This window comes from Maylandia zebra, linkage group LG17 (assembly GCF_041146795.1).
Source record: "Maylandia zebra isolate NMK-2024a linkage group LG17, Mzebra_GT3a, whole genome shotgun sequence".
Lineage (NCBI taxonomy): Eukaryota > Metazoa > Chordata > Actinopteri > Cichliformes > Cichlidae > Maylandia > Maylandia zebra.
Window position 1 is genome coordinate 33,898,560 of NC_135183.1, and position 24,650 is coordinate 33,923,209.

A 24,650-nucleotide genomic window follows, 5' to 3' on the forward strand; every position below is an offset into this window, starting at 1 on the left:
ATCTGTAAAAAAAATAATTCTTGCTAGAGTGAGTAAGTATCAAAGGAAAATTGGATTCCCACTAAGACTCATATGCATGTCAATAGCTTGGCAACATTAGCTAATGAGATATTCATTTTACTTAGCACACATGCCTTTTCAGAGTCACTGCATAAATGAATGTCTTGAGCAGTTATATAATTTGATAACTGTGGTTATTTGTCATGTTATGATGGCTCACATAATGGTGAGCAGTTAAAGGAACTCTGTAACTCAGTTGCCAACACATTATGCAGTCTTTGGGGCCTGCTGGTCTGCACCGTGAGCCCCTTTTTTTGTCCAAGATAAACATCTCATGCGATCTCTGTTGACACTTTATTTATCCCAGAAGGCTTTCTCCCCCCAAAAGTGTGCATTTTCTGCCCAGAGTCACTCTAGATGTTGGGAGTTTTGCACGAGCTCTTAGGAGAGCTGAGTTTTTCACTTTGGACTCGGTCTCGGCGTTACAAGAACAGACCGAAGCGTACAATGCAGCCAAGGGTAGATGTGTACTGTATGTCTTAAAAATGTGGGAGGGGCTTGAGCGGGCTTTGAGTTTGGTTTTATCATTGAGTGTAGTGGAGGACCCGACTGCAGACTAGGCTCCCTCCTCTCCTCTCCACTCCTCTCACTCGACTCTAGAGCTCTACTTTGTCCCGTCGTGATCCACAGGTAAGCGCAAAAAGACAACAACTTTAAACTTTTACAGACGATATCAGACCTTTTGTGGGTGGAAAGTTAAAGATGACGTAAAAAACAAACAAAAACAATGATGCAATAGGCCGCGTTACGATGCCAGATTATCATACTTGGATGTCTGCTGTGCGCATGGGCTGCTGATTTTACTTTTCGGAATTTCTTGGCTGGGAGCCGCTCCCTCTTTTGTGCGCGTTTCACGCTGCTGGTTCACTAAAGGCATGGTGACGTCATGATTTCCAGCTGCAGGCCCAGAGAGCTTTTTTAAAAATGTGTTTTTATTGTGGGGATGCATAAAGAAAAGCATACCGTATGCACGCTCTTGCAATGCGCGCTCACGCCTTCTGATTCTTTAGCGAACAAAGTATGAAGGGGCAGTAGGAAGAAAGAGGGGTGGGCAAGTTTCTCATCGCCAAAGTAGCCACTCAGTGCAGCCTGGTGGAAGTTTTTTTTTTTTTTTTTTGGTTTGAAGAAAAAGTTGCTCTACTTTTTGGCCTGTTGATGTTGACTCTCTGTCAACAGCATCCTCCAGACACTAAAGGAAGGTTGTGGTTTTCACCCTTAGTTTAGAAAGGCATTCGTAAAGTGTGCAGAGCTAGGATAAGGGCAGTTATCCTAACTTTGTATAGATGCCAGCTCAACAAATGCCCTTCAAAAGATCAAATCTGAACATAAGATTTTAAATTTCTTTTTTTTAAATTAATGCTTGAGTCTTAAAGACGTCCAGCATCTCCTGCAGACAAAGCCACAGGGCAGTCTTTCAGAGGGCAGGCCTTCTTACTCAAAAATGAATTCTCTTCTCAAGGTATGACATTCTCTGCAATCCTACCACGCCGGAGGCAAAAAAAACCTCTCTTCGGCTCTCATTGTACTTCAGTTTGGGCATAAAGTCTTTTGATCTCAGCTTTATTACGTAGTAGTATCTGTGAAATAGAAGCATGGTAAGTGTAAGAGGGTGGAGGGAACTGCAAAAGGTTGATCTGTAAGGTTTTGGGGTTTTTTTCCATTTTAAATACTTTCAGGAAACAGACAGCACAGTAATTGTCCATGAAACTGTATCCGATAAGTTGCGCAGTGTTTGGAAAACAAGTGGAGAATGCCCTCCTGCTCCTTATAAGGTGCAGGAGCAACCTGATGACAGATGACTGGAATAGCCTCAGGAATGCAATGAATAACACACTTCTAATACAGTAGTTCCAACCTTATGCACCCCACAGCCATCTCATGGTATCTGTAGCAGCCATTCATTTAATGTTCCCTTTGTGTCCATTTAAATTTTTCATCTGTGGAATACAGTTAACACCTTTGATCACCATACCACAGTCTAGCCATTACTTTTGTAATTAACAATTTCTTTTAGGTAACTGTATCTCTATTTATCCATTACTTATCCATTCCTTATAGCTATTTATTTATTTCAAATACTACTTCTTAGAAACTATGTAACTATATATTTCTTTTAGCTAACCATTTAACAATTCATCCTTTCCTTTTTGGTAACTGTTCAACCTGTGTCTATTACTTTTAGTTATATATTTGTACTATTTATCTGTTACTTTTTGTTGTGTCATGATTACTGGTGTGTTGGACCCAAGAAGCAGACATACAGAACAGACCCTGACAAACTGTGCAACTATTTACTTATATAGTCAGTTGTATCATTATTTGCCTGTTACTTCAATTCAGTTTAATTTAATTTAATTCACTTTGTATAGCACTAAATCACAGAAACAGACATCTCTAGGCATTTTATACTTAAGGTAAAAACCCTACATTAATACAGAAAAAACCCTGACAATGCCCTATGAGCAAGCACTTGGCAACAGTGGAAAGAAAAAACTTCCTTTTAACAGGAAGAAGCCGATCTTTTTTTTATTCAGTATGATTCAAAATGAGAGACTCAGCTCATAGAACTCAACAGAAAACTGTTTACAGAGATTAAGACAGATATTTTATTTGGTTAGACTTTTATAGGACCAGAGGGTTTTTTGCAACCACAGATATCGCCATCTGGTGACCTGGAGATAAAATGCCGTTTTAAGGCACTTCCATATCAGCGTAATTTTTCTGACCTTGAGGCTATGTCCATGTTTTATGCTGCCTTTGCTTTTATCCTACTATGTAAATATTTATCCGCAATTTCTAGCTTGCTAAAAAGCTTGTTAAACTATCGATCTGATCGAACAATGTGTATCTATTTAAATGTTTACATAATTACATCTACTGTCTTTTTTTATTATGCATAAATTACTTACAGCCTTACAATCTCTGACATAGGTTTAAGATTGTGATACCTCCGCTGGCTTTGAAGGCCATTTTTATACTCATTAAACAAAGCTTGTGTTGTTTTTAATAAAGCTCCTTTGTGCCTTGTGATTGGCTTGTTGTCATCACAGTAGAGAGTATTCTTATCAAGTTAGAAAGGTTTAATTACTGGATGAAGATGATCACTCAAACCACTCAGATGTGTTAATTTGCAATGAGCCCACACAGCCCACATCATACTATTTCCAACACATCATAACATACAGCCCCCAACTCCTCACTGTTAAGATCAAATGTTTAGGGTTTTTTTTTTGTTTGTCTCTATGCGTCTCTGTTTATATACGTGTCGCCGAATCATGCTTTTAAAATTTTTTGTTTGATTAGTTGAGCCACTTTGTTTTTAAAGTGCTTCCTGACAACTGCCAAAGTAAGGTTTTTGCATGCATGTTCACACTGTCACACACATATTTAAACAGAGCACACATCAGACTGCAAGCCATACACTGGAAATGTGGTGCTCTGTATGGATTTATAATTGGAACGATATGATATGGGTGCAGAAGAATGTGGAGGTAATTGCACAGAGTGATAACATGGGTTTGGCAGTGTGGGCGAGGGCCAGGGTTAGGGCTGGGCAGGCAGGATGTAGGGAACACTGCCATGCATTTCCGGAGTCTGGCTCTGAGCTGCACAGTGCGGTGAAAGGCTTCTAGTTACTGTATCCTGGCTCCCGCTCACTCTCTCCATCTCATTTTTCATCCCATTTTTCTTTTCTTGCTGATTTAACTCAAGACGTTTGCTGATTATTGTGCCTTATTCTCACTAAAATCAAGAAATGCTAATTATTTGTTTACATGAATGTAATATATGTGGCTGCTTTGTTGAAGTCTAATGCTAGATACTCATAATCCACCACAGCATCATATTCCAAAGCAAGAATCCAGAGTTTCCCTTGCAAGGCAGTAGTTTCTTAGCACTGCTGAGCCAAGGCATTCAACCAAGTGTCTCAACTGAAATTTGAATAGAGTGGAAAACTGACAGAGGCAAATTTCAAACACAAATGATCAGACGATTCTTTTCTCTTTTTCTTTTATTTTTACCCAAACTCCCCATGTGGTACACTTTCCAAACATGAAGACACGTCAGTCCAAACATACATTGTTTCTGCACAGCAGGTGCCAGAGCTATTTTCTGGTTTCTTCTCATAACGGACCAGTGAAACTATGTCAAGCATGTTTCCTGTGCTCGAGTGTTTTTGCCCGCTGGCTTAATTTCATGCAGATTTGTTTGTTGTAAGAATATGGCATGAGATAGAAAGGCAGCCCCGCTATGCTGGGGAACCGCAAGCGAAATGAGCACTTCCTGTTTTATCAGTGTTGTCCTTGTCATTAGTGTGAGCACCACTTGCTTTGGGGGAAAAAACGTCAGTGAAGGTTTTAAGTTTGTCTTCTGGACAACAGCAGGAGTAGGATGGGGTTCACCTCATTTTGAAGTGATTGTGATTGACGTGTAGCTAACACTCAGGGGACTCTTGGTCCTGGACTCGAGCCCTACAGTGTACTCTGTGCTGTTCCCCCCCCCCCTCCTTTTGCCTTTTGAATTTGATAGCATGTAATTTAGATGTGCTGCATCCAGAACCGCATACTAAGTTGTATAATATTGGTGAGCTTGGACAGACGGGCAGATGTCGGGTTGGGGAAGAATTCTTAACTATTTCACTGGGTAATGGCGGTCAGCAAGTGGTAGGTAAAAACTGGTAGGGATGGTTAACTGCTTGTGAAGGAAACCTTAGAAGATGTTTATTTATGCTTTAAGAGCTTGGAAGATGTTTGCGATATATAAATTCCTGTTATTTTCCATGTTAGGAGGAAAATCTCTTATGCCATGACACATTTCCGTGTGTAATTTAGGCTCATATGCTGTTTGTTGTTCTTCGCTTTGCAGCCAAACTGACATGGAACAGTTGTGCAGTGGGAGCAAAGTGTTCTTGGATGTTCTGGCATTTGTTCACTCTACAATTAGGCTCTGGTTGTCTCTTGGGTGATGGAGATTTCTTCTGCTCCTCTTCTTTTTTCCTTGGCCTATAAGAGATTTGCCACTATATTCAGTCCTATTTAACCAAACCACAATTTCATAGCTATTTCCAAGCTGCAGTTCTTTAACACACTTTAGGATCGAGCTGTCTTTTGCTTCCTTTCCTTTTCAGACTCACTCTCAACTAACTTTCAGTCGCCCCGTCTGAAGCAGTCATGTGGGCACAAAAGACCTGGGTTTGAATTCCTCTGAGCTTTAGTCACACTCGGATGGAGAGGGTTTGTTAGATCAACCTCTCACTCGTATCGTTTTCTGACTTGAAAGTGTGATCACTCAAGGCCAGATTGAATAATAGGCAGCACGGCATGTCAGTGTTGGTAATTGGCATATTGGTTCACCATCTGCTAGTTGCCAGATGCCAAGCTCTGCCAGAAGTTTCATAGCTATAGAAAAAAACACAAAAAAGGAATATTATGATCCTTTAGCTCTTACTAAATCTTTAGATTTTTGAGTGGGAGATGATTAAATTCATGAGGCAGCCTTGCTTTATATCTTAAAAGGTAAAAAATCTTCTCTTTTCCCCACGTGGTCTGCATTTCATTGTTTTTTTTTTTGTCGATGATTGATAGTGTGAGAGTGAGGTCAGCAATCCTAAGCAGCATTTCTGATGTCATGCTAAAAAGTTGCATGTTCTCCTCTTGGTTTCCCAAAGCAGGTTATTCTGAGAAGTGTACAACCTTGTTGAGAGGGGACATTTAGCCTTTGGGCTTCTTCTCCTCTGATAAAACAAGCACAGGAAATGTCTATGTTAGCTTGTTAGCTGATTGGCCTTGTGTTTTCCTTCACCGTCCTCCCGCTGGGACTCCAGAGATGCACAGTGTGTCCCTGTGGCAGAGAAGCCACCTTGTGTGCCCCTCTCTCATAGCAGTTACGTTACTTTTCCTTCAGCACCAATATATCCTTCCTAAGCTTTTATTTTTCTTTAAATTTATCTCAAGAATAAATGATTGATAAAACTTTCATTTACCCAGCTTCATCTCTTTGCCAACTTTCCATTCCTATGTCCTCTCTTCACCTCCCCTCCTCCTCCCTGCTCCTCTCAGCTTTTCGTCTTCCTCCCGAAAGAGTCCACAAAACTAAACAAACAGGGCTAATCAAGAGCCTGTTAAATCGCACTTTAAAAGTCCCATATTTTTTGTTAATGTGGAATTAAGGGAACGTGGAGGTAATAAGGTGATGTAAATCCCAGAGGAGTGTGTGAAAAATACCATTCAGTGTGAACATATGACTAGTGAGGTCATATATTTACACGGTTAGCAAGGTTAACCGGCCTATGAATTGTACACGGGGGGTGGGACAGACAGACAGACAGAGCATTGTGCAGGTCAGTTATAGGCCTGCTGGATTTATGCTTGTGGCTGTAGAAACGCTAAACGTGCCGAAAGGCGAATTTAAAGGACAGCTTGGAGAGGCCGTGCTGGACGTCTGCCATCCTGGGAGTGAGAACTGGCAAGAGCGAGATCAAGCTTGCATGTTGTAATGATGGTAGAGGAGTTAGCTCATACATATAAAACAATCACTGTGTCCTTACATGGATATTCACATGAGTCAGACTTCTACTGTAATTCAGTTTCAGCTTTTGGATGAGCTTCATAGTTGTGTTATTTTTCCAACCAAGTTCTAAGCGTTTAAAAATTCATTGATGTACAATCTCAGGAGAGGGTCTCACACTTGCTGAGGTATTTAGGGATGCAACCAGCAATTATTTTTAACAAGAAATCTGCCAGTCATTTGCTTGATTAAACTCTTGATTCCTCCTAGAGTCGAGATAAATCAGTTTATGGAGTAAGCCAAATAACAGACAAATAGAGGAAGTTATCATATTTAAAATGCCTGTAAAAGTTCCAGTTCTAACTTTTGCTTTCTTTTGACTACTCTGACTCAGTGAAAACAAGCCTCAAAGGCAACACTACAAAACCATTTTCAGCCAAAATATCCAGACATTTAGTCCCATGTAATTTTTCCACAGAACTAAAAGGTCCCTAAAGAACATTGGTTGTCTGTGTTTAGATTGCAGTTTAAAGCACTGTTTGCAAAGTGGAATTAATCTTTTCTTGTGCTTTGGCTAAACATGGCAAAAGGCTGTGTATTTTAAATTGGGCAGAGCAGATCTCTGTGGCAAAAATGCTCTTACGCTCGATTAAGCTAGTTTCATTCATTATAGTGGAAGGGTGATTTATGCTACATGTTCAGCGTAGCCAAAAGACAGAATAAAATTAAGCAAGCCCACTGAGATCTTAAAAAGCAAATACTGTCCTTACATATAGTTTTGTGAAATAACTTCATTCATAATGGGATCTTTGGGATCTCTCTCAACTTAAAGTTAGTGGCTAATGCAGAGACTGACTGTACTGCAAGCCCCACCCTTAAACTTCCTGAACTTTCAGAAAGTGCTACCCCCTAAGGACTTGAAGGATAAATTAATTTCTCTGGAATTTCACCCATCCCTTCAAAAGTTCTTAGTAGATGTATTGGAAACAAAACTTTAGTTAATTATTGTATGTGTTGCCAAAAGTTACAAATATACAACTTCGACAGCATCATCATTAATTTAACATTTCATTTCTGAAAACCTAACTTAATGTCTTTTCTAGAGCCCGACTAATTTATTAGCCGATTGCTATCAGCTATTTGCCGATCTGTCGTATCAGCATTTATGATGCCTGATAAATAAATATTTGAAAAGGAATGAAAAGATGGGAGAAACACCCTTCAACAATATGGTAAGTGGTGACGTTACATAGTTTGGCCACCAGAGGGCACTCTGCAACATTAGTGTTAGCAATGCAGTTGGAACTACAACCAGCTGCTCTGAGTAGTCACAAGTAAATACATAACAACAAATGTTAGAGAAATCTATGTATGCTTCATATGTCTGAAAGAATATAATATTATAATAATATCTGATTTTAAAATTACCGTACCAGTATCCACATAAAAATGCTAAGGTGGTGAAAGATCGAATCTGTTTATTAGATAGTGGTCTGCTTTGGCTCTCAGGTTTGGTTGTACCTATCCAGAACCAAATGGGCTCCTTGGTTCTGGATAGGTAGTATGCACTGTGTTTATTATAGGCCATTCAGTGGTGGAAGCTCAGAGAGTGAATCAAAAAAGTGCAAGCAAGTTGAAGGATTATAATTTTCTGTAGGATAACGGCTATGCATTAAATTCTGTGACAGAACTTTAAACCAGTCCTTAATAATTGAAAGTATAGTTGAGCATTTGTTGAGCATTTGCATTCATAATACTTGTCAAACCTTTTTCAATCTGATTTTCAAAGTAAGACAAGGCACATTGTTGTAAATGGTCCACATCCAACTTTATCACCTGAATAGGCTGCAGCACAGTCTGAGGCCTGTGTCGGAGCTGCAGTTGGGAGCAGTGGTAATTGTTTAAGAGTGCATTTATAGAGTGTACTCTTTGTGCCTCCTAATCAGAAGCATACTCAGGCGTTTACATATGGGCCTCCGAGGATTGCTCAGGAATGTATTACAAGCAAGGCGAGAGGACGGGTGAGTACAAAAGCTAGTAGGCCACTCCGCTGTTACCACTTCTTTCCACTTCACATGTCACTGCCCTGTTCGGCTGAGGAGTTCGGTGGAGAGGGGTCGAAAAGATAAGTGTGGGGAGGGGAGGGGTGTGAAAGTGATTAAGGGTGAAGATCAAATCACAGAATGGCTGATGCAAAGTCTTTCCTCCATCACTACCAGTAACAAATGTACAGTATGTTCAGGCATACACTCAACATTCTCTTTTCCAGTGACTTTGAGATATGGATACCACCAATTTCACCCCCCCAAAAAAACATTGCTCCCATCTGTCCACCTATCGGAGGCCTTTAAATAGATTAGATCTGTTTTTGTGGATTCGTTTCAGTGAGCATTAGATAATTTGTCAGTTTTTCTCTCTGTACTCAAACTCGGGTCTGGCAAGGGGACAAGGAGAACAAAAATATGGCCTCAGAAAACCATTTTAATCAGACACTGCTCCGCAGGGACATAGGCTGGCATAGAAGAGCTTTTTACCTCATCAGAGCTCTGCCAGTGGTGATTGGGAGAAACACTCAGTCAGGTTTTTATTGAATAACCCCAGCTCTGTACTGGAGGGGCTTTACTGTAAAAGAGCAGCTCTACAGCCGCCGAGGTGACAGCCAAATGGTACTTATTAAAGTAAGGGCTGATTCATACTATATGCCCTACTGCAGCTTAACCTTGTTGGAGGCTTATAGTTTGGCTACAGTGCTAAAGTCCAGTCACTTTTTTTATGACTAAATACATATGCATACGATTAGCCTCTGATCAGACATCAGAGTTCACAAATTTCCTATAAAAGCACCACATGATCGCAATTATCTAATACGGGCAAGGATTCATTTCATTTTACTTACAATTTGAGCTGTATTATCCACTTGAACTATGCAGCAAGTAAGTTTAGCTTTCTTGGGGGTACAGCACTAGGACATGTCCTGAGGTGCCATGCTATTCAGGAGTAATAGCTGTGGGTCCCATCGTCTCTGCTTGTTTACACAGTACACAGCTCTCCAGCACAAATTGAGCATGACATCTAATGGAGTGTGAGCGCGGATTAATTACCCCCGCTTCTAGACTAATGTCTCCTTCTCTTCTGATTAATGATGACACATGTCACATTGGAGCTGAGCACGGTTAAAACATGAAAATGTTAATGTTAAAATAAGATATCTGCAAACAGAGTAGTAAGGTGTTTTCTATAGATTTAGCTCTGCTAGATATCATTGACTTGTTGTTTTTATTGGTTTGATTCCATTTTGTTCAGGGTTCCAGAAGGATAATGGACGGTTCATTTGTTCAGATGTTGAGAAAGGTTCAAATGTAATATAGTGCATGTTAAGGATGGGGTAGGGTTCCTATTATGACTGGCCTCATTAAACGTGCCTTAATGAGAAACAAAACACCCAGATGACCCCCCCACCCCCCACCCCCCACCCCCAGAACAATGGGTGCTTGTTATCAAAGAGACTGCATCGCATATATGACGGTGTCTGGCTTGCATCCCAACGACGGCTTTTTCACAAGATTCTGGATTCCTAAGTTGAGCCTTGAGCTGCGCGGTGCCATTCACTCCTGTAACAGCCACCTGGGAGACCACCTTGGAAAATAGGCCCCTATTAGTTCAGGTTAGACTTAATGACCAGTAATGGTACACCGGCCAAGCCAAACTGTGCAAAAGGGCTCGGGGCAGGCCGAAATGAAATACCAGTCACTCAAGCTCTGAACATAAACACAAGGTGGGTGGTGAGTGCATAGGTATTTCTGTAGGTGCATGTGTATGAGGGGATTCAGGCAGGCTGGCATCTATCCATTTGAAAAAAAGAGTTGACCCAGATGCATAGCACAAATTTCCAACTGGAGGACATGGGTGAACCCCTTTGGACAGATTAGTGGTAATGGTGGTGGTGGTGGGGTTGTTGGATGTGGTTTTGGATTTATTCCCATCAAGCGCTGCTGCTTTGTGAACCAAATCTCATTTCCAGTTTTGCCATGAGCTACAAAAAGCTTGCAGCAATCTCAACGGAGCAACAAGAGAAGCCTCCTAAAAGCACTGCTCAATTATTTACAATTTCATGCCTGTCTTAGATATGTGTTACTCCAATAAATTTAGGAATTAAGAAGCTTAAATACTGCACATATATTAACCTCTGAAGCTGAATTTTATCCTTCATTTAGTGGTAAATGCCACATCATGCTAATGGCGTTCAACAAGGATTTTGCCTTCCATGGTCCAAAGAGTCTTTGGTGTAGAATTAGCATAGGCATTAATAGTAAGGAAAGCCAGCATTTATAGCGGTATGATATGAGTCAATCAGTCACTGAATTAAATTACTTTTCGTCCCAGGGAGATTGAGCTGCAGAGCTTCCAGGCCTGCTGGGACAGACAGAGGAACATAGTGTAATGAGACAAATACTGAGGAAGAGAGAGAGCTTTGTTATGTCTCGTGAAGCTCTAGAGTTTCCTGGAATTTCTGGCAGTGGATCCCAAAGTCACATAACCACAGAAAGAGAGAAGACAGACGTGGGGTAGCTCTCCTGAACAGCAGAGTTCAAGTCTAAAGAAAGCTGCTCTGTTGTTATGTACTCTGGGTATTAGAGCTAGGGCTCACTTTGGAATCTAAACAGTCATGCTTTATACAGATTATGGATCATTTTTAATGCAAGTATGTGAAATGCCAATGTCTGGTCCAAAAGGAGAAAATTAATATCTTTAACATTCACAAAGATGAGTCTCTGTCCTCAGGGAGGCTGTTTCCTTTGAAGCACTCATGAAGGAAGTATTCAAGTACGTGCAGAGATCTCCTGCGGTTTCATGCTATAGTCACCTCGGCTTCATCGCTCAGACTTCATCTTATGCTTGAGCTGTGTTAAGAATTGTGTGACGATGTGTCTTAGTCTCGCATAGCTCGACGTGTCTGCGTTTGCAAACTTACATGGATCATGTTTTAGTCCTTAAGACCCTCGTTTGGGCCTTTAACCTTGACGGGGATTTAGAGGAGCCAAAGACATACCCATCCTAGCTGGCTGGCTGCCACACTAATAAGGCAACATTCAGCACAGCCATGCACGAAAGTGAGATCGGGTAAAGCTAGTGAACCTCAGCCCTGCAGAGCCCTGAAAGGATTTGAGGTACGAAAAGGCTGGAATGTATCTTTTGGATGGCGAGGTGAGCTCCCTCACTTAGAGAATGTGCTTCTGCTGTTTCAAAAACAGTGCTCTGATATCTTGAAAAATGTTACTGCAAACCCACTGAAACACATGTGCTTTACAGGATTACTGTATTTACTGGTCTGTATTTGTAGCTCCCTTCATAACATGCGACAGTTGGTGGAGGTGGACTGGGATTAGGATTGGTGTATTTGGCTGAGTTTTGTGCTGACCTCTGCAGCCCTTTGTCAAGAGCTATGATTTGGCCTTTTCATCAAAGTCCTTCTTATTCTAACTTTTTCCCCAGTGTACTCTTTAAATGTTCAGTTTGTGACGCTTGCATTTGATAGAAGTATTACTGTAAAATGATATACAATTTACAAATTCCCGCTGACTAGGATGGCAGATACATTAAAATACACAAAATTCACACTCTGACTATGAAGCCAAACCAAGCCCACAATCATAATACATCAGCATATAACAGCTGATTTTATGCTCATGTGATTAGATGGCTTAGCTGATACTATTCTGCAAATCTCGTGCAATTTTAAGTATCTTTAGCATGCCTACAGTTACTAGAGCAAGCTGCTCCAAGCTGCTTTGCAACCCACCTTTACCACAGCTTTTTACTTTAATTTGTGTTGCACTTTTTCAAGTTTCACTACAACTTGGACAGTTGTTTACAGACAGTAGCACAGCCTTCAAATCAAATCAAATCAAATCAAATCAAATCACTTTTATTGTCACATCACATGTGCAGGTACATTGGTACAGCACATGTGAGTGAAATTCTTGTGTGTGAGCTTCACAAGCAACAGAGTTGTGCAAAATACAATAATGTAAACAAGCAAAATACAAGAATGGCTACATCTGAAACTAATAAATATATGTACAATATATAATAGTATATGCATTTCTGGATGTGTATACTAAATATTTTTCTACGTGTGTGTGTGTGTGTGTGTGTGTGTGTGTGTGTGTGTGTGTGTACACATATTTTACATATTAAATAGAGTAAACAATAAATAAAATATATAAAATAAATAAAATAAAATATACAGAGTGAGACATGTGCAAAACAGTGGTTACCAGATGGTTGTATAATAGTTTCTAGGCCTGTGTGATTGCAACCTGTCACTGATACCTGCTCTGTTCTGTGCTGTGGGTCTTGTTGCTGCTTTCCCTGCCTTAAAAGACTTCTATGCATGTGCACTGAAGGCTAGGGGGGTCCCAAAACGGAGGCACACTGACAAATATTAATACAAGTCTTTCACAGTGCGGCATTTAGTAGCTTAAAAGTCACGTGTTGTTTTTACAGTTTCCTCTCAAGTGGCCAAAAACATTAGTGGTGCAAGCATACTCAGCAGACTTGTATGGAGAGTAACTTAAACCTGCTGAATGCTGTCTCTGTCATTGTCATGGCCACTGAAGCCCATTTATCAAACGTCTGCTGAGTATTCCACTTAAAGGCATATTCTCATCTCCACACCTGGAAGAGGAGTCCCAGCGCATCCACCATTAAGCAGTTTGGTCCTGCATCAATTCACTGAGAGCACGTCTGCATGAATACCCAGAGACAGAGTCAAAGAATTAAAGCAAAACATCCTCCTCGATCTCTGCTGAGAGACTCTCTATTATCATACCTTCTTTACTGACTTGTGTAGATGCACCTTCCCCAAAGAAGCCTTCAGATTTTTCTTTTTTTCTTCCAACAAAGGCTGAACTGAAAGCAGCGTCAGGGGATCACTCCACATCCAGTGTGAGTAATAGGCCTACTCAGTCAGGTCATCTTGCTCTCCCACCACCCCACCCACCCACTCACTCCTTAATCTCCTCCTATCTCTCTCCAGGAATGCAGCCCCTTATTTTGAAAAATACCTTGTCATGCAATACCCTTGAAAAGCCTTGCAGCACTCTTCAAAAAAATTGGCATCACACCGCATGATTTACTGACTTGTATGCAAAAACAAGGCAGGAAAGATAAAGATTTATGATATTTAGGAGTGATTTAAATAAATATGTCCTCTGTTAAAGCCATTTTCCCTTTTGTTTTCCTGATAGGGCTGTGATGCCTGCTCGAACAAATAAAACGGCCCAAACTCGTGGCAGGATTTTCACTTAGCTGTCATGTTTTCAACAGGCTCTCAGTGTGCAGGGGCATTGCATCATGCCTTTCAGCCTCACTCTCCCCTCATGCATGTTTCCATGTAAGGCATGATGGGAAGACATTCTCTCGTGGCACAGTTTGAGTCAGCCACATAAATCACTCAGCCTTCTTTTTTATTCTTTTTTTTGGGGGGGGTTGGTCATCTTTCCAATTTTCTCCCCTTCTCTCACCGAAGTGTAATTTCTCCCTGGCCACGGAGAGAGCCACACATCCAACGCGCCAGAAGCATGTCACAAATGTTAGCAGATCCATTTTATTTCCAGTTTTTGCCTTAGAGAAACGCATCAGGAACCTCTCAAATTTAACGAGAAATACATTTTTATGCTTCCCTTAATGCTTCCAACATGTCTTGTTATTGCCTGTGTACCAGAGGCAGTGGGGTGCTGTGGCTCTTGCTAATCACCTATACTTTTTCAGTCACTGAGCTTTGGTGTGTATATAGGTTGACTTTACTCTTATTAAAGTTCAGTATCCTGCTCAAAGGCCTTTAAGCCAGGCTTAATTTTTTTTGTTAACTGGAACTGTGATCTTTTAGCTGCTTACTGTAGAAAAAGGAACTAAACCAATTTATCCTTACTTGAGATCTTTTCAGTTTAATTCTATCCTGCTTTTATATTCTCTCTTCCGTTCTCTAGCTGTGGTGTCAGCAGTAGCAGTGCTTAGACTCACAATACATCAGCACTCTGGTTCCACAAGTCTCCCCGGTCAGCTCACTAGTAGCAGATTAATGTCCTGTTGAGGAGACACAGACTCCTGCCCGGGCCTCATTTACTCTGACAGAAGGCAGGTGTCAAGACAGGCTGTCCTGAAGGAACGAGAGCAGGCTGCAAATGGACATGAGAGAAGGGCGAGGAAGGGATTCGTGACAGGTCTCATGTTCATGTGTGAAAGAAAAACTCCTCCATTGCTGCTAGAGGTATCCTCGAACCTTAAAGACACTTTTTTTTTTAGAATTACCATTTGTATTTAACAAAAACTTTGGCCACCAGGGGCATTATTTTAGCGTGATGTTTAACTGCTTTTTTAAATGCTATCCCCATAAAATGCTTCTAAAAAAGTTATATCTAGCTACACCTTCTTGTGGTACAAAAATAGAATTAGATAAAAGTATAGCCAAGCCATAGTTCAACTTAAGTTGAAATTTCTTCAACACAATACATAGATTGTTTGGGCATTAGGTTACACCATTTGTTTCTTCACATTCTTTTAAGAGCCTTATTTATTGGCAGGCTTTACCTGATATCGCCCAATATTGTTTTTCTTTCAGATACAAAAAACATAAACAGATTTTTCTAGCATTTCTAGCTATTTATTTACTCGTTTACCTACTGTGTGATCAGATAAACTGGCTGTTGTGTTTGTGGCAGTATTCCAAACATGTGAGTTCCAGAGTGCCCTCTGGTGGAGGAACTATGCAACGTCAACACTCACGACATGACTAAAGGGTGTTTCTCCCATCTCTCCTTACATTTTTAAATTTACATTTTATTTTCATTCATTGGCCATTATAAATGCTGATACCATTTGACACATAGCTAATGTTGGGATGATAATGAATATGTCAGGCTATTATAGGTACCCGGGAATCTTATTTGTCTGTGTGGTTTGTTTTTTTATTGTATTGAGCTCCTCTTCTTTGTCTTTGACTTCACTGAGCATCTGTCTGTCATTATTTATTTAACCTCCCATTTAATACACTTGAAAGTGTCAGAGTGCACCCTGAGGTACTGGATGATTCGATGATGACGTCCTTCTATATTCCTCAGAGCTCTGCTTTGTTTTGACAGGAAAACGATGTGGAGAAATTACATATATATATATTCATTTTATTCCTGTCTTTTCTGATGCTATTACAGTCTTTTTTTTAATACTGTATTGCCTCTTCACAACATGTTTGTTGTGACATTGCAGTTGATTCTGAATGACAAAAAGATGAGGGCTTGACTATAATGTCCTTGTGGAATTCCACAACAGACTGTTAATGTTGCATGTCAAGTGCAGGGGTGCATATTTATTGAGATTATTTGACATTCTGGATATTTGCACCAGAATATCTGATGTATATTTTTTTTTCCAAGGAGACGCTTACATAAGAGGGGTGCTGCGCTGAAAACCAAGGCTGCCTGGATCTTGAGCAAACAGAGGAGGAAAGTGCCAGATTGGCTTATTTATCGCCTTTCACTCCCCTCTTCATTGCTTGGCAGCAAAGCAAAGAACATTCATTGTCAAAAGTATCATGGTAATAAAACATTTAATTTCATGTGACCTAACCCGCATAAAAGTGTATTTTCCAAATTCTTTTACATTTGGGTTTTTTGAGTTGTCAAAATTCCCATCTTAAGACTGATTGGGTTTATAGAGGAGGAACCTCAAATTAAATATGCTAGGATTACCATAACCCGCCAGGTCTACCCAGGTGTCACTCATTGCAACTTAAGTAGCTGCACAAAAGGCTCTGTAGTAGGCGCTCAGAAACCTTACTTTTAAATAGGAAGATAACCAGAATGCAACCAGTTGGCAACCAGTTGAGTTGAGTCCCCTATTGCAAACAGACATATCTCAGACAAGTTACACTTAGCACAGAATGGCTCACCTTGATTGCAAAGTGTTAGCAATCTGTCTGCATTTAGAAATTAGATTCTTTGCAAACTTTTTCCAATGTGCTTGACAGAGATTTTAGTCCGTTCAAGTCTGGACTGCAGCTTGCATGGTCAGAGGCTACAGGTGTTGCAACTACTTGCAGTTGGTCACCAAAAGGGAAACAAATCAATGCGATTACCGGGCAATCACCAATTTTTGCTGGTCACAAGGAGGTTGCCGTCCCATTTAGTGTGACTGCGGCATTTGTGATGTCAAGTGGGCAGGCAACAAGCTAAACTACTTTTAAGTTTGAGGCAAGCTACTGACGCAACAACCATGAAGCAACAACCATGACAGAATAGGGAATCTGTTGGAGCGTTATCAGGTATCTGGAGCCTGGAATGTCCGCTGTAGAGCTGCTGACAAGATGTAGGTAGGTCCAGTGCTAAAAATTTCTCAATTTCTCAAGTTGAGCAACTGAAGCGACTACCAGTGTGGGAAAAAGATTATGTTGGCATCCTAGTCACCTAGAGCCTGAAATATCCACTGGTGACCAACCATGAGCAACAAACTGATGCACAGCAAGCAGTTTTTCCGTGGATGCCCTCCTTACATATCTGGATGCAGCCATTCTTCTTATTAAAGATGCACAATTAGCCAATGTAGAACTATTTGGGTGTGCTTGGGAAAAGGAGGATTACTTTATTGCATAAAATATTGCTGACTTCATCTTGCGGACATCTGCTATGCCAGCTAATTGTGGCGCTTTGTACACTCAACCCGATGAGCAAAGATCAAACAGTGTCTGACTCCAGCATGTCTGTCTGGTGAACCACCATTGCAACTGGCTCAAACAAGTTTTCCTCCACACTGTTGTCATTTCTAAAATGTTCTGCAAATGCTAACATTAAGGCCAACAGTTGGCTGTTTCAGCAAAGCTAGCCAACAGTGAAAAAACACTTACTGCTTAACAGCCAGAGAGTGAAAGTGGACAGTATGTCCTTGGTTTTTTAACATAAACCCATTTTTGCAGCCAGGGGCAGCACAAAAGTGACCTACTGCTTTTTAGTTTTAGTGTCCTTGTTTTCCACTCAGTTGTAGTTCTGTCCTTAGTTAGCTAACATAAACTAATGTAAAGCTATTAGCAGTGACCAACCAAGTAATGACACATGCTTAACATGCTCTAAAAACTATAACCATAAACTGTTTTCTTAAATCTAGCTTCACAGACACTGTTAAACCGATGACAAGTTTTTAGCGTAGGGTTCCATGGTGGAAATTAACCTTAGTACATGTAGTGTTTCATGTTAATCTCTCTAATCACTCTAATCACTTTAAAAGAGCCATAGTAGCATTTTTAGGCTAACCTACAGTCACATTCTGGGTTTAGTTGAATGTTTAGCAAAGGGATATGAGATATTCTTATCTAACATAAGGCCAGAAACCAAATTAATGTATTTCTCAAATTCCAAACTCTTCGAAACTCCTTTCAGATTGTGAAAAATACTTTCCTTTGCTATTTTTTTACATTTGGCCTAGCAGACCTACTGAGTCAAGCTAGCTGCATCCCTGTTTAAAATCTGTAAAAGATGTTAAATCAGTCATTTATCACACAATCATGAGAGTGATATCCATGTTCTCATATACACCTTAGAAGGTAAGCCATTAAGCTTATTTCAGATGTCAGAGTGTTACTTCAGGTTTGATACAAAGGTTGAGTAACTTAGTAAGCAGTTTTGGAAAAACACAAGCTCATTATTTATTGTTCTTTTCAGGGGGGTTTTCGCCCTCCTGATGGAAGGAGGAGGAAAACAAAAAATAAATTCAGATTTTTCGATAAGTTTCTTGTGAAATGACAAACCTGCATTGAGATTTATTAGGCATTTCTTAGGCAGTGGCAGGAGAGTGTCAGAGCCACTCTGTATATTGGGGGCAGATAAACAAACTGTTTCTAACTGAAGTAGAGAACTGTGGCGTTGGAGATGGCGGATTTTTCACAGAGAGGAATGTTCCCTTCCAGGGGGCTCAGATTCAGAGTGCATTGCTGAGAATGGTATAGAGCTCATATGCGAGAGCGAAGAAAGCTTTTTGTGTGTTTAAAAATGAAACGTCACCGCAGCCAAAAGATTGGTGTGCCTTTCTTTCATGACTCCTGAGTCGTGCAGGTGTTTGCGTATTTGTGTGCGCTTGCCCGACAGTGTTGGCTGAGATGTCACGGCAGGTCCGACATCACCATCAGTCATGCTGCTTTGGGAAGGAGCCAGCTCTGTGGCCACTGCGGAGTGAGTGTAAGAGCTCTATCTCGCTGTGCACACAGCATGCAAGAAAACCTTCCCTTTTTTTCCCTTTTCCCAGTTTGGTTACGGGAAAAGGCAGCATTTTTTCCTTCCATATTTGGTCATATGGAGCACTGCCAGTGAGCAGTAGCCTTTTGATGCCGTCCAAACATCCCTATTTTGTGTGGGATTTGTACTTTTTGGAATGCTTTTTCTCCCAGTTCTGCATGATTGTGGGTGTAGCATCTGAAAGTGCACTTTTAAAAGGGACACAGCCTTTAAAAAGTCAAAGACTGAAGCGGAATTATATTGGCTCTCGACCGCTGCTGCTTCACAGAGACGTTGCAGGATTATTTATGATTTGGGCAGAAAGAATCCAACTCTTAATGCAAATGTACCCCTTAAAACCAACATTTAAAAGCAAGACAGTGTTTTATAGCCTTTCCTTTTTTCAGCCAACTGCTACATCGACTCCATTTGAGCAGTGATTTCATTTGGTAAATTGGATCAACAGCTGACAAATCAGAATTTATCATCTCTTTTCAGTGGTAAACTTTTAAGAGCTTCAAGTAAGATTTTGAGGCCGGATATAGTTAGATCTCCTCATAAATGGGAATAAAAGAGACCCGTTTGCAGTTTAAGGTGGAACATCTGTGCAATCAAACCTGAAAGTCAAAAAAGCTTAGATTCAGATGATGGATGGCGTGTTCTGGTGTTATTTTTATTGCAAATTAAGTGTGACTTAGCTTCAGGCATGGTGTTTAAGGACACGTAAACACACCCTCAGCCTGCAGGGGAATGTTAGCCGGTGAAGCTTGTCGGTGTCTTAAGCTGTCTCTCAGCAAAAAGAAAAAACAAGGGCAAAATATCTTTGGATCTTGCGCAGCCTAAAGTGTGATGAACAGTACAAAACTCCCATGCATGTGCTCTGGAGGAAGAGGAGAAAATATTAAAAGAACAGTGAGTCACAGTCAAAATATATAACCAATAACAGCCTGCAGAATTCAGCTGTGTTATCGCCGCTGACAGTGGAAAATAAAACACGGGACTGAAGTATGCTGCATTGAGAATCATTTGTTTTTAAAAAACGCAGCGCAAGAATGCAGAAAGTATCAAGCTGCAGCTTCCTGTCCAAAAAAGATTTGTCATTTTGAGAGATAATTGAAACTGTTTTATTTATTATCTCTGCTTTATCACAACACATGCGGTTTGAGAAAGTAAGGTGGAAGTTACACAACATTTTTTGCTGATAAATGCTAGAGACTGCAGGGGCGCTTGCCTTTTGTAGTTTGGATCATCATTTTTGTTGCTATGTGGGGACATGGACACAATGACCTGATCAGTTATAAACACAAAAATATGTTTTTGATATTGTGTGCAGTTTACTGTTTATTTATTACAATTACATTTTTATTTATATAGCACTGTATCACAATATATATTCCTAGGGTAAAGACCCTACAGTAACACAGAGAAAACTTAAATAATCAGATGACCAACTGTAAGCAAATACTTGTTGACAATGGGAAGGAAAAACTCCCTTTTAACAGGAAAAAACCTGGTAGAACAGGCTCAGGGAGGGGCGGCCATCTGCAACCGGTTGGGGGGTATTTAAGTGAAAAGATTCAAAGTAAGGTCAAATATCTTATTATATTTTAAGTTAAAAGGCATATCATGAGTAAAACAAACAGTCTTTGCAATCACTAAGCTTTCCCACCTGAGCTGTTGTGGAAATCACAGTCACTCAAACACAAATTCATCAACTTGCAGACTAACCTTGTAGATGGTGACTGGAGCAAGGGTTACCTGAGAGTAACAGCACAGTATTAGCTGTTTGGACAGTCAAATAATCATCGTGTCCCCTCCCAAAACTGACATGCAAAGTAATGGAGAGACGCTTGAAGTGAGGATAACGATAACTGTGGTGAAAGCAATTTGTAAGACTATGGTAGGTAAAGAAAACACCTCCAAACACGTGTTAATCTATGTAAAAGTGTTGTTTTTAAAGACATTTTTCTTTAGCTATGAAAGCTAGGACTTGTCTAAAGTGCTTCAGGCGCTTTGAATTTATTGATGCGCTCTGTTACTTTTTCTTTCCCCTAACATAACAGAACAGCACACTCTCTGTGTTGTGATTTACAAATTAACCACTGGGGTTTCCCCTCTTACTCAGCCAAACACACACTACAGCAGTGTAAACCAGAACCATCCTTTCCTTGATGTAGCAGGAGGACTTGTGAGTGAGATCACAGATAGAGAGGAAGAGTGGGGGCAGGCTGTAGGCGAGTGGTGGGAAACGGAGGCTTATTTGCATTTATAGATCTGCACAAACTAAATGAGGCAAAGGTCTAATGTTACATTTAAGACTTTTTTAGATTTAAAGGGATTTGGAATAAAAATAATCTATTTTTGTGATTCTGATGACATTATATGTCGCAGGCCTTTATGAGTGCTTCCTGGTTTGTGGGTCCACAGAAGGGCCAGCTCATTCAGGGCTGACTCTAGGGTGGAGCCCTGCTAACCTTGAACTGGACAAGCTAACATAGTCTCTTGATGTTTCCAATGCAAACTGGTCCCTCACCCTGAACTAGATTGCATTGGGTGACACTTCCAAGACCCTACCAAAGGCAAATAATATTAATAACATTATGACTGGCAGCAATGCTCATGCTGCAGAAATAAGATCTAATTTGTAATGATCCCAAGCTATCATTGAAAAATAATTTTCTTTCATTAGAGTCGCACTTTATGTAACATGTACATGACTCAGTGATCGTTTTAACATCATAAATGCTTACTTTAACCTGCTAACCCTATAATGCATTTAAGGTATTCCATTGAGCTTTTCTTCAAGTGTGTGAACACATACCTTCAGTTGGTCTGTCTCAGTGTGTATGATTCACAGTGCACAGAGAAGTGTTATGGAATGTGAACCATTGTCTGGGAATGCAAGAGTCTCCTTTTTTTCACCAAGTGGAAACTTAACATCTTTAAACTTCAGGTCTCTTCCTTACGCTGATGCGAAATATTTCCTTGCTGGTTTGTCTTCCATCTGACAGCCAAAGTCAGCACAGAGGAGATTGTAGCACGATTTGAGGGAGGATTTTGTCTGATCAGTAGATCTTAAGTCAACAGTGACGGTATATCCAAAGCATTCGTGGTCCTGTTCTTATTTCATGCCCTAATCTTCAAAAACGTCGTCACATTATCACATTGCATTTCACTTTGCGCTGGCTTTAGATACTCAGTTTCGCCTTAGAATATCGTCGGCTCACGCTTAGTGAAATTTTTCCTCAGTCGAACCGAAGCTAAACTTTCAAAAATGTATTTTGGAGGAGATAGAGTGTGAGCGGAAAGCAGATGGTATTGAGATTGAGCTGCACTCTGATGCAGTTGGCCGCTTAATATGTTCCCTTGAATATATAGTCGCGGCTGACGGCCTCAGCTTTGACAGCAGAGCCTATTGTGGTTGATATTCACACTGTGGCATGTCGATGCGCACACAGACAAATAAGGAAAAACAGCTTGGCTGCATGACACGCTTGAATACTCTGAACCAAGTACTCAACTTAATTCATAGCCGACCAACCAGCCGTCTGTCTCTTTATATTATAGCTGAACACGGTCTGCACTTGTTGGCTGCACTGTTGAATTGTGTTCCAAGCAGGAGTCAACACACACTAGCTGTTTAATATTTGAGATTTTAAACATATACGAATTATTGATGCTTTTGATGTGAGTATTTTAGAGATATGTGATAAGTTAAAAGGCTTAACTGGAAACTACATTACAGAGATAAATTAAGGTTTTGGTTAAGGAGCCAATAGTGCCATATATTTGGCATTTCTTTTATATTGGAGGTTTCCAGTCATGTGATTACTAACCACTTGATATTAACTATTAACTTGTTATGCTGTAGGGTCAACTGAATAAGGCCCACTTGGGCCCTGTGACTGTTCTGGGACTGTCTGGTAGCCACCAGTTGCAGGGGAATAGGAGTATTCCCTGGTGTTTTAATTAAATTGAATGAATTCAGACATTTAACTTTGTCATTGAATTTTAGGCCAGGTTTCACAATGAGCTCACCCGAAACCCTGGCTGATTGGGACCCACACCCAGTTTCACACCTTGGCTCAGGCGATTCGAGGATCATCAGGGGGTCCTTTTGTCCCTCTGTGGGGGGATACTCCCACTAGGTTTAAATCTGGGATTCCCCACCATTTGACCTTAGAACTGAAGAAGCTTCTCGGATGAGAGGTGAACGTGAAGTCCAGACGCTTTTCTTTGCAAGATGACCTGGATGACTGAGAACCTTCACAGACACATTGAATTTTATTCTTTAACAGTGTCTTTCTTTCCTCACTGATAAGCTAATGTGAACTTAGCATGTTAACTTTATTGGCTGCTAACAAAAGCTAACAAGCTATGACATTGCAGTTATTAGGGCTGTTCGATATAATGATTTATATCGTTTGTTGTTTTCGTGGTGTCGCAAATTAAACAGTTTACAGCAATATTTTTTTATCGTTTTGATGGTCACTGTAGTGGCTATATTAAATTCTTAAAGTTCTCTCTTTCTCTTACATTTAAAATAACCACACTATGGATGGACAAGCGACTGTTTTTACATGTTGTCGTTAGCAACAATGATGGTAAACCCAGCGTGTGGCTCTGCTGTTCGCTTGTTTATTTTCCACATAAACCTTTCACAATAAAGCTGAAGATCCTTTCGAGATCTTTCAAAATAAACTGAAATGATGAAAAACAGAAAGACCAGTCAAAACAAATTGAGGTCCTTATTTCGAAACGTAGTATGTACATGGTTTGGATATTAAAAGTCTGACATGGATCAGAAAACTGCACTATGCAAATTATGCGGGAAACCGGCCCCCGCCTCAGACTCAAACACGACAAACCTCTTCTACCACCTACGCAAGAGTCACGTGAAAGAGTATGGAGAGAGTTTACGGATAAGAAGCAAAAAAGAGCTCAGGTGCTCAAAATAAACATTAGACTCAACTGTTAGAACAGGCTTTTCCCTGCAGCACGCCGTGTAATAAATACTCACAAAGAAAATGGCGGCCGTTACAACTTATGTCTAAAAATGTATAGTTTCATGCATCGGTCAAAACACTCAACTCCAGGTACAGGACGCCCAGCTGGAAACACTTCACGCAAGTCGAGTTGCCCGAGATTCACAGAATTTAAAGAAAATGTAAAATTTTGGGGATATATATCAATATATATCCCCAATATAATATAATGTAATATATAATATATCGGATATGAGATTTTCGTCATATCGCACAGCCCTAACTAATATCCAGAATTTTTTTTATCTATAGTTCCGACTCAAAAATGTTTCCTTATCTTAATTTCCTGATTGTTCTGGGCCATCTTTGTTCAGGAGTTTTCATTATGGCTTGTTAGTTTTTGCTTTTTGGTATTAGCAAAAAAAAACAAAAACCCAAAAAGCGGCAATAGGAGAAATTTCCAGCTAGATTGAATTTTTAACAGTTTAGTCATAACGAAACTCTACAGGCTTTAAAAAAAATAACTGGTAAAATACACTAGATTATAGACAAAACTGAGACGAACATGTAAGCATTGAAAAATTCTTGACCTTGTTGTGACAAAACGCATCCACGAATTTATGAATGCTCAGCCACAGCAGCTCTGCATCCTGGGACTGTACGTGTTAATGTTGCTTTGGCCTGGACGTGTGAGAGGAGCCACATAGTGCAGAAACCCACAACCACCGGGCCAGCTTTCCAAACTCTACAACTGCGCTGTAGGTGTTGATGGATATCGCACATGTACACACATTTATTGTACCATAAACACAAACTGCACTTGCTTTGGTTTCTCATGTTT

The 24,650-nt window shown here is 40.3% G+C and overlaps 1 protein-coding gene across 4 annotated transcripts in view; it reads left to right on the plus strand.

Annotated features, from left to right (window-relative positions):
- Positions 1-485: 485 nt before the first annotated feature.
- cald1a (caldesmon 1a) overlaps positions 486-24,650 on the plus strand; it is a 64,972-nt gene continuing 40,807 nt past the window's right edge. Inside the window, exon 1 of one of the 4 annotated variants that reach the window (XM_012921750.4) lies at positions 486-690. The gene's annotated coding sequence lies outside the window, so the exon portion shown is untranslated. The remainder of the gene's footprint in view (positions 691-24,650) is intronic. The other 3 variants (XR_001167768.4, XM_012921752.4, XM_012921753.3) reach the window with 3 other exon arrangements.